The 9894-nt window shown below is 47.6% G+C and overlaps 1 protein-coding gene across 1 annotated transcript in view; it reads right to left on the bottom strand.

The window, feature by feature from the left end:
- LOC103255518 (cat eye syndrome critical region protein 2) overlaps positions 1-2979 on the bottom strand; it is a 68336-nt gene extending 65357 nt beyond the window's left edge. Inside the window, exon 1 of the mRNA XM_021710158.1 lies at positions 2888-2979. The gene's annotated coding sequence lies outside the window, so the exon portion shown is untranslated. The remainder of the gene's footprint in view (positions 1-2887) is intronic.
- Positions 2980-9894: the final 6915 nt, after the last annotated feature.

Below are 9894 nucleotides of genomic sequence, written 5' to 3' on the forward strand. Positions count from 1 at the left end.
CCGGCTACTCGGAAGACTGAAGCGGAAAGATCGCCGAAGCCCAGCAGGTCGAGGCTGCGGTGGCTGGGAGCAGCCACTGTACTCCAGTCTGGGCGACAGAGTGAGACTCCAACTCAAAAAAATAAAAAATAAAAATAAATAAAAATCAAGGCCAGTAAACTGTGTAAATTCAAGATTGATAGAAAGCATTTTATTATTTTAAAAGCACTTGTGAACGTTGTGACTCTACTCTTTTTTTTAGAGTTAAAAAATTTTTTTTCTGGTATGTAATAGATGTAAATCCTACTCTTGGCTGGGTGCAGAGTCTCAAGCTTGTAATCCTAACGCTTTGGGAAGCCAAGGCAAGAAGAACTGCTTGAGGCCAGGAGTTTAAAACCAGCCTCGGAAAGTGAACACAACCAAATTTCTACAAAAAATTAAAAAAATAAGCCAGGTGTAACTATGCCTAGTGGGACTACACCTCTGGTCCCAGCTACCTGGGAGGCTTAGGCAGAGGATGACTTGAGACCATGGGTTCAAGCTATGATGCACCACCGCACTCCAGCCTGGGTGACAGAGCAAGACAGGGGGAAGAAAGGGGAGGGGAGGGAAGGGGAGGGGAGGGGAGGGGAGGGAAAAGAAAAAGAAAATCCTCTGTTAATAGCAACAAAAATTAAATAAGAGAGCCAGGACTATGTCTGATCTACATTAAGAAAGCTGTGCCTATTTACTGAGTGATATTAAGGGCTGGGATAAATCTCAATACTTATGGATGTCAATGTTGCCTGAATTTCCTCATAGGTTTACTTGATTTTAATCAGAATGAGAATGTTTCTTAAAGAACATGTCAAAAATGTTATAATCATGATCTAGAAAATCAAGCAGAATAGTCTAAGGCCAATTTTAAACAGCAGGACCCATCGGAGGGCCAAGCCCCATCACAGAGGAGTATCCTAGGAGAGGGAATCGGTCAGATGGAGGGCCCCGATCATAAGTCACTCTCTCACCCGGGGTTGCTGGCTCTGCTGACACGTTATGTTTTTACATCTAAGCACTAATCGCTGTAAGTGTATAATCTGCAATTACATAATCATTACTGTAATTGTCAGTGGCTCTCCCTTCCGCGACTCCAGTATCCAACTGTGAGCTCTGAGGGAGCTGGGCGAGAGAGATGCCGCTGGCCCCAGCAGCCCCCGTCCACTGTAGGGAGCAAACAAGGATACAGACAGACACCCTCATGTGCTGAGGGTTCAAGGGGGAAACGAAACCACCGCGGTGGTGGGAAGCCTGGCAATGTGTTAAATAAATTTCTTTTGAAGTCTTAAGTGAGCATTTCTTTCCTTTTTTTCTTTTTTTCAGTGGGAATCTAATTGCACAGGCTGGAGTGCAGTGGCACAATCACAACACCAGTGGTTCATGGCAGTCTCAACCTCCCTGGCTCAGGTGATCCTTCCACATCCCGAACAGCTGGGGCTTCAGGTCCACACCACCACACCTAGCTAATTTTGGGGTTTTTTTTTTTTTTTTTTTTTTTGGTAGAGATGAGATTTCGCTATGTCATCCAGACTGGTCTCAAACTTCTGGGCTCAAGCAGTCCTCCTGCCTCTGCCTCCCAAAGTGCTGAGATTATAGGCGTGAGCCACTGCACCTGGCCAGGTATTTCTTTTGATTGAGTCACACCACTTCTAGAAATTTATACTAAGGAAATGACAGTTTGCATATCAGTGAATATGAATAACGCTATGCATTATAATGTGTTTGTAACATTAAACGCTAGTAATAACAGTCAATTACCAGACTGCATTACTTAACAATCATTTTTAGAGAAAAAGTGGCTATAAGAAAAATGATTGCTGTAATGAAAAAAACCCAGATACGAAAATATGAAACTATACACACAATATGAAGACAACAGAGCGTAAAAAACACACAAGCTCCCAAGGCTACATACACCCTAAATAGAGAACAGAAGAAAATACAGGAAATTTTTATAATTGTATTTGTCAATACAACGTGGGTATTCCAGAGAAGAAAATCATTGCACTGAGGCCAGGAGCAGTAACTCTCCCCGAGGAATACAGATTTCCACACTGAGGAGAAGGGCATTTTCTCCATCTCTTTCTAACCCTGGATGTAAGGTTACTGCACATTAAGATCAAGAATAGTTTCCCAGCCCTAACCACCTGAATCCATTAGAATAGAAATATCTCAGGCCGGACAGGCCAAGCCCCTGCATGGCACCAGAGGGGAAGAGACTAGTAAACGCACCGTCTCTCACCTTTTTGTGAGTTTGCCCTGTAGTTCTGTTCTGTATAGACTTGTAGCAAAGAAAATGTACATCAAGGGAGAGTCAAGTCTAGGAAGAGGTCAGGTCGAGAAGCTCCTTGATCAGTCTACATAGGCACAATTTTGCTCCAGGTGTCTACACCTCTCAAAAGGGCTGGAGAAAGCCGCTTACTTCGCAGTTCGGTACAGGGTACAGGCTCCAAGTTAATTATGTCACTGCTACCAGTTAGGTGAACAAAAGAAGATACTCAAGTGGCAGGAATGTCGGAAAATCTAGTTTCGATTTGCTAGGCAGGATTTTACTAATACCGCAAACAAAAATCAGAAAAAGGCAGATTCGAGAGGAAGCAATCCTACACTCAACTACGTCAGCAAGTGTACCCATGAGTGACACAGATGTGTGAGGGAAAAATAAACGTGAGGATTGCAATGGAATAAAAAAACCTCAGCTGCAGAATGAGCCCGACACAGAGCCTGGGACTCCAGCTATTTGAGCTCAGCCTGCTCTGTGAGTGGTGGCTACTGATCACTTCCGGTTTGTTACAGGTGGCAGGAAACACCACTGTGACTGGATACTTGGTTCCCCTTTCGAGAAAGTCTTAGGAAGGCCAGGATTACTCACGTGATGTCCCGCCGTTGATAGCAGCCTTGGAGCAGGCAGGCGATCAGGTCACTGATGAACTCCACATCATCTCTGTGAAGAGCTGCCTCTAACTCCTGAGGGCAAGGAAGAGAGAGAAGGGGAAACTGAGAAACCAAACATGGGCAAAGATGTCTTAAAGACCACCTGCTCCTCTCGCCCGCTGCAAGCCCCAAGCCATGAGTGGTCCGGGAGGCAGCAGGGTGGGCCACAGGTCAACTCTGCCCTCCCTTCCATGGCGACCGCCAGAAGAGCAACTGGCTTCAGCTTTTTTAAGTTTCTTCTTTTCAGTTCTTCTGTTTCACCTTTTCAAGCCCCCATTCCTTTACCGGCCCACGAGAAGAAACATGCACATTTTCTTTCTAGAAATCAAGGGCAGTTAGTTGCATAATCAAAGAGCTTAACTCTCCGATTATATGTAATTAAATATAAATATGCTGTATTGCTTTCTTTCATTCTTTTTTTTTTTTTTTTTTGAGATAGGGGTCTCATTCTTTCTCAGGCTGGAGTTCAAAGGCATGATTACAGCTCACCACATCCTCAACCTCCTGGGCTCAGACAATCCTTCCGCCTCAGCCTCCCGTGTAGTTAGGACTACAGGCACACACCCGGCTAATTTTTGATATTTTGGAGAAATGAGGTATTACTATGTTGCCCAGACTGGTCTCGAACTCCTGGGCTCAAGTGATCCTCTCACCTCAGTGTCCCAAAGTGCAAGGTCTGCTGTGCGACCGCAACCGCGAGACAGCACCCATCAGTTATGCCCAATCTGATTTCTATTTTAATGACAATAGAGAAAAAAGGCGCAATTGTGTAATTAATTACAAAGTTTTCTTCAGTTTTTTGACAGCCTCAATACACAAATCATCTGGAACAGCCAATGTATTTTGAACGAAACAGAATTAGTCATAAGCAACATCAAATTTTTATTTTGGCAACACTCTCAACTACATGACTGAGAACAGGAGATTGCTAGAACAAGATGAATCTTACATCACCTGAAGAGAAATGAGGTCATGCCTATGTTAATGGTCTACTCCCAGGTGAGATGCATTTGCCTTCCTTCAGGTTCAGGTAGACACTGCTAAAAATTGAGCTTATCAGCTGGGCTCGGTGGCTCAGCCTGTAATCCCGCACCTTGGGAGACAGAGGCGACAGGATTGCCTGAGCCCACGGGTTCGAGACCCACCCGGGCAACCTGGCAAGACCTCATCTCTACAACAAAAACATCAAAAAATCAGCCGGACGTGGTAGCGCATGCCTGTAGTTCCGGCTACTTGGAAAGCTGAGGTGGAAGGATCACCGGAGCCCAGCAGGTCGAGGTTGCGGTGGCCAGGAGCGGCCACTGCACTCCAGCCTGGGTGAAAGAGTGAGACTCTAACTCAAAAAAAAAAAAAAAAAATGAAGCCAGGCTCGGTGGCTCAGCCTGTCATCCTGCGCTTTGGGAGGCTGAGGTGAGTGGATTGCCTGAGTCCACAGGTTCGAGACCCGCCTGGGCAACTTGGCGAGACCTCTTCTCTACAATAAATCAAAAAATCAGCTGGGCATGGTAGCGCGTGCCTGTAATTCCAGCGACTCAGAAGGCTGAGGCGGAAGGATTGCCGGAACCCAGTGGGTCGAGGTTGCAGTAGCCGCTCCCAGCCACTGCACTCCAGTCTGGGTGACAGAGTGAGACTCCAACTCAAAAAAAAAAATTTGAGCTTGTCTCGGAACAGTTTTCTCACAAACATTCGTTTGGAGAGGGGTTGGTCCCTGGACAAAATGTGGCAGCGAGGAATTTAAATCCTATTTGGCTTCTCAGCATCTCCAAAATAAGCGGATGTTTTCTTTTTCTTTTATTATAATTTTTTGAGCTGGGGGTCTTACTCTGTTGCCTATGCCAGAGAGCAATAGTATGATCATAGCTCACTGCCGCCTCCAACTCCTAGGCTCAGGTGATTCTTCCACCTCAGCCTCCCGAGTGGCTGAGACTACACTTGTGCACCACCACACATGGCTATCTATCTTACCTAATCTTGTCTATCTATCTATCTATCTACCTTTGGGTAGAGATGAGAACTTGCTATGTTGTCCAGGCTGGTCTCGAACTCCTGGGCTCAAGCAATCCTCCTGCCTGGGCTTCCAAAAGTGCTGCGATTACAGGCATGAGCCACGACACCCAGCCTTAAGCAGATCTGTTCTGAGATGACAGAATCTTTTCTATGTCATCAAGTCTTTTAGTACAAAAATATGGGACATTCCATCAGGATGCTGTCTGACTTCTGCATGCAAACCATTTCCCAAGAGTCTGCTGTGCTGCAGGTTGACTAGTTCAACGCCAGATCTGTAATCCAAAGACAAATCAAACTTCTGAGAAGCTTAGCAATGGTTCTGAAGGCATGAGGTGTACATACAAGCACGACTTCAGATCTTAACACAAACTACATGGTAAAGAAAACTGTCTGCTTCTGGTACAGAAATAATCAAGTTCATACGTCAATTGACGTTCAACTGCTCCATGGGTTATTTCACTATTTTCTTTCTGAAAATTTTTAAGTCTGGAAATGCTCACTCTGAAAACTTTACAGGACAAAACACTGCTAAGAATAACAGACAGGCTGGGCGCAGGGGCTCAGTCTGTAATCTCAGCACCTTGGGAGCCTAAGGCAAGAGGACTGCCTGAGCCCGAAGGTTCGAGACCAGCCTGGGCAATTTGGTGAGACCTGTCTCTACAATAAATCACAAAAACTAGCTGGACATGCTGGTGTGCGTGTGTAGTTCCAGCTACTTGGAAGGCTGAGGCGGAAGGACCACCTAAGTGCAGCAGGTCGAGGCTGCGGTGGTTATGAGCATGACACTGTACTCCAGCCTGGGTGAAAAGACGGAGACTACAACTCAAAAAAAAAAAAAGAATAATGGTCAAAAACAACAAACAGGTACAGGTGGCTGAGCTGAAAAGGAAAGCATCTTACAATGCCTTGAAAGCCAGGAAGAAGAAACTCAAAATTCAGTCACAGACAAGCCCCAAGGTTGGAAACATCCTTTTTGCCTTAAATACAAACCTGAGCCGGGCTCGGTGGCTCAGCCTGTAATCCCGCGCCTTTGGGAGGCAGAGGTGAGTGGATTGCCTGAGCCCGCGGGTTCGAGACCCGCCTGGGCAGGGAGACCTCATCTCTACAATAAATCAAAAAAATCAGCCGGGCGTGGTAGCGCGCGCCTGTAGTTCCGGCTCCTCGGGAGGCTGAGGCGGAAGGATCGCCGGAGCCCAGCGGGTCGAGGCTGCGGTGGCCGGGAGCGGCCATTGCACTCCAGTCTGGGCGACAGAGTGAGACTCCAACTCAAAAAACAAACAAACAAACAAACAAACCTGGAAACTGTGAACACATGGGTGGCCATTGTTTTTATTCCTATATTAACTTATTAATTCCTGGGGGCAGAATTCTTTCCCACATTTTAGTGAGTGGATATTCAGATAAACTAGGAAAAACTACCAAGCAGAGATAACAAGGACGGTAACTAGAATTCATTTAGTGAACATTTACCGGGTTACCCACCCTGTGTAAGACAATACAGTACTTCCTAGGCACTGGGGAGCTTGGTTCAGTTAGGAGACAGAAGACGGTTCGGAAAAGAAAAACAAAGTAATTAGTACTGGTAGGAGCAGGAAGGTGCCATGGGAGTTGAGAAGAAAAGGGTTACTTCTGGCCGGGGGAAGCCGAGCAGTTGTGAAGGTGGCTGCACGTGACCTGGGACAATAGAGAGCCCGGCAGGGCCCAGCCAGGTGCAGGAGGATATTAGGTTTAGGTTCAGCCGAACTCTTCTGCAGGTTACGTGAAGGGGAGGAACGTGAGCTAAGAGCTAAGATTGACAGACGATCCGGAAGGCCAAGCTAATGAGGCCGGCCTTTCTCTGAAGACAATGGAGACCCACTCCGCTTGAATCTCAGGGGAGGCCTGGGAGCCTTGAGCCGCGGTGGGGGAAGATGAGTTCTAGTGGCAGGAGAGGGGGCGTGAGCAACCAGGCAGGAGAAAGGCTCAGCGGGCTCACCGAGCAAAGGAAAGACCCGCCAGGGGGTAGCCGGACGCCACGCACGACCTGCCAGGACGCAACGGGAGCCGAGGCAAGGGTGGATTTGGGCGGACCGTGTTTTAAGCCCGGTCGCCGGGCAGGACTCCCAAGTAAACCGGAGTTATCAGGGAGGCTAAGTCCTCAAAGCAAAAAGTCCCGGGCCACGTTGTTCAATAGTGTCCAGATTCACTGAATGCTACAGCCGGGAGGTAAATGACAGATCACATATTGCAGCTCTCTCGATAGAAAGATTAAAACACAAACTGGGCTCGGTGGCGCACGCCCAAATACACAGTTCACCTCCTACTTGCCAGATCCGAGGGACACAAACATGAATGGAGACAATCCCAGGAAGGAGAACGGGAGGGGGGAGAAAGGCTGCCGTCTAAGCCCCAAATGGGAAACTGTTCTTTTAAAAAAAAAAAGAAAGAAAGAAGGATTTAGGCCGGGCTTGGTGGCTCAGTCTGTAATCCCAGCACTCTGAGAGGCCGAGGCGAGTGGATTGCCTGAGGCCGCGGGTTCGAGACCTGGGGCAACTTGGCGAGACCTCGTCTCCACAATATATCAAAAATGAGCCAGGCGTGGTAGCACACGCCTGCAGTTCCCACCACTTGGAAGGCTGGGGCAGATGCATTGCCGGAGCCCAGCGGTTCGAGGCTGTGGTGACTGGAAACATGCCACTGCCCTCCAGTCTGAGTGATAGAGTGGGACTCCAACTCGCAAAGAGAACAGAAAACCTCCCACAGTGGAAGGGGACCCTACGGGGTTGCCCTGTTCTGTTTTTAATTTAATGTGTTCACTGCTGTCTCCCCAGAAACTAGAGCAGTGCCTGGCCCAGAGGAGGCATTTAAAATATTTTCTTGGCCAGACACGGTGGCTCACATCTGTAATCCCAGCTCTTTGGGACGACGACTGCTTGAGCCCAGGAGTTCGACACCAGCCTGGACAACACAGTGAGACCTCACCTCTACAAAAAAATAAACAGGCCGGGCTCGGTGGCTCAGCCTGTAATCCCAGCACTTTGGGAGGCCGAGGCGAGAGATTGCCTGAGCCCACGGGTTCGAGACCCGCCCGGGCAACTTGGCAAGACCTCGTCTCTACAATAAATTTTTAAAAATTAGCAGAGTATGGTAGCGTGCACTTGTAGTTCCAGCTACTTGGAAGACTGAGGCAGAAGGATCGCCAGAGTCAGCAGGTGGAGGCTGTGGTGCCTGAAAGCATGCCACTGCACTCCAGTCTGGGTGACAGAGTGAGACTCCAACTCAAAAAAATAAAAATAAACAGATAAGTAACCAGGCATGGGGGTGCACACCTGTAGTCCCAGCTACTCGGAAGACAAAGGTGGAAGCACTGCCTGAACTTGGGGGACCGAGGCGGCAGTGAGCGGTGATCGTGCCATTGCACTCCAGCCTGGGCAGCACACACGACTTTTTTTTTTCTTGACCAAATGATAGCAAATATAGAACAATGTGATAAACGCTGCATTACATGGAGTGATGTGGAGAAACTGGAGGAAACGGGGAAACGTGCAATAACACTTTGCCAGGGAGGTAAGACAGCCATGGGGCCCCGAGGGGAGAAGGGGACCAGGCAGGGGAACAGGGAGAACAAGTGTGAGAAGCATCAGGAATGCCCCAAGTGAGACAGTGACCAGACCTGTTAGATGAGGGTGGAAAGACAGAGTGTGGATGTGACCCCAGAAGTCTGTGTTAAGGAGAGTGACAGGAACAAGATCTCCGTGTCAGAAGACAGTGGTTGCTGAGAGCAGCATGCAGAAAGCCTGGAGGGGCGACCAGAGGTGGGAACTGCGGGGACAGCACCCTCACAAGGAAGCACCCTGAGGCCCCACAACAGACTTCCGGAAACAAGCACCTGCTTTTAAAAAGACCCTCTTGATTCATCGACACAAACAGTCTAGAAGAGAGTCAGCACCAGCTGAGAAGGACAGCCATGCGACCAGAGAAGGGAAGGGCTTAAAAACCTGAGGAAGATGGGAAAATGCTGGTCAAACGGACAAAAGACTCAAGTGGAAAGACCAACGGAAGGGAAAGGACAGAGCATAATGTCACTGGCCCAGGATACACTGATGTGAAGGACAAAAACATGCAAACCCACTCTGAACCAAACCTTTATATTGCATGCTGCGCACAGAGGCTCACGCCTGTAAATCCCAGCATTTAAAGAGGCTGAGGGCGGGGGACTGTTTGAGCCCAGGAGTTTGAGACCAGCCTGGGCAACAGTCTCCACAAAAAAAAAACAACAACAACTAAAAATTAGCAGGGCACGGCGGTTCATGCCTGTAGTCCCAGCTACTCGGAAGGCTGAGGCGGGAGGACTGCCTGAGCTCAGGAGGTCAACACTGCGGTGAGCCGTGAGTATGCCGCTGCACTGCAGCCTGGGTGGCAGGGTGACACTCCGATCCAAACAAAAATAGAAGAACACCTTTTCTACCAATACATCTATTTAGAAAACATTAAGAATGTGAATTCATATCACAGACTTTCTGGTTCAAGTGTTCTCCAAACAATATTAACGACCAATACTGTTCTATTACTGTCCTCAGTCAGATAACTCGAGCTAGGCAGGAACTTAAACGGCAAAAAAGCAAACCCCAAAGCAAAACACCCCGAGACCTACAAAGGTGAAAAGTGACAAGGCCACAGACAAACTGCCCAAAAACTCATTTCTACTTCCGTATAAATTCCGAACTTTCATGTTCACATTGCTAACATCTGACTAATCTGTGAGAGTTCCTAGAATCAAAACTAGCAAAATCAACTGTATATAGATTCTTTCAAAATCTAAGAACTGTTTATCTTCAAAATACATGACCAATAGTTGAATTATTAATTTGCATCCCAAAATCTTTCTTTGACATATCTAAGGTAACTTTTTTTTTTTTTTTTTAATGAGTCACTCTTGCCCAGGCTGGAGGGCAGGGG

The sequence above is a fragment of the Carlito syrichta genome, unplaced genomic scaffold (genome assembly GCF_000164805.1).
Source record: "Carlito syrichta isolate Samal-C Ts95f unplaced genomic scaffold, Tarsius_syrichta-2.0.1 Scaffold288197, whole genome shotgun sequence".
NCBI classification, from domain to species: domain Eukaryota; kingdom Metazoa; phylum Chordata; class Mammalia; order Primates; family Tarsiidae; genus Carlito; species Carlito syrichta.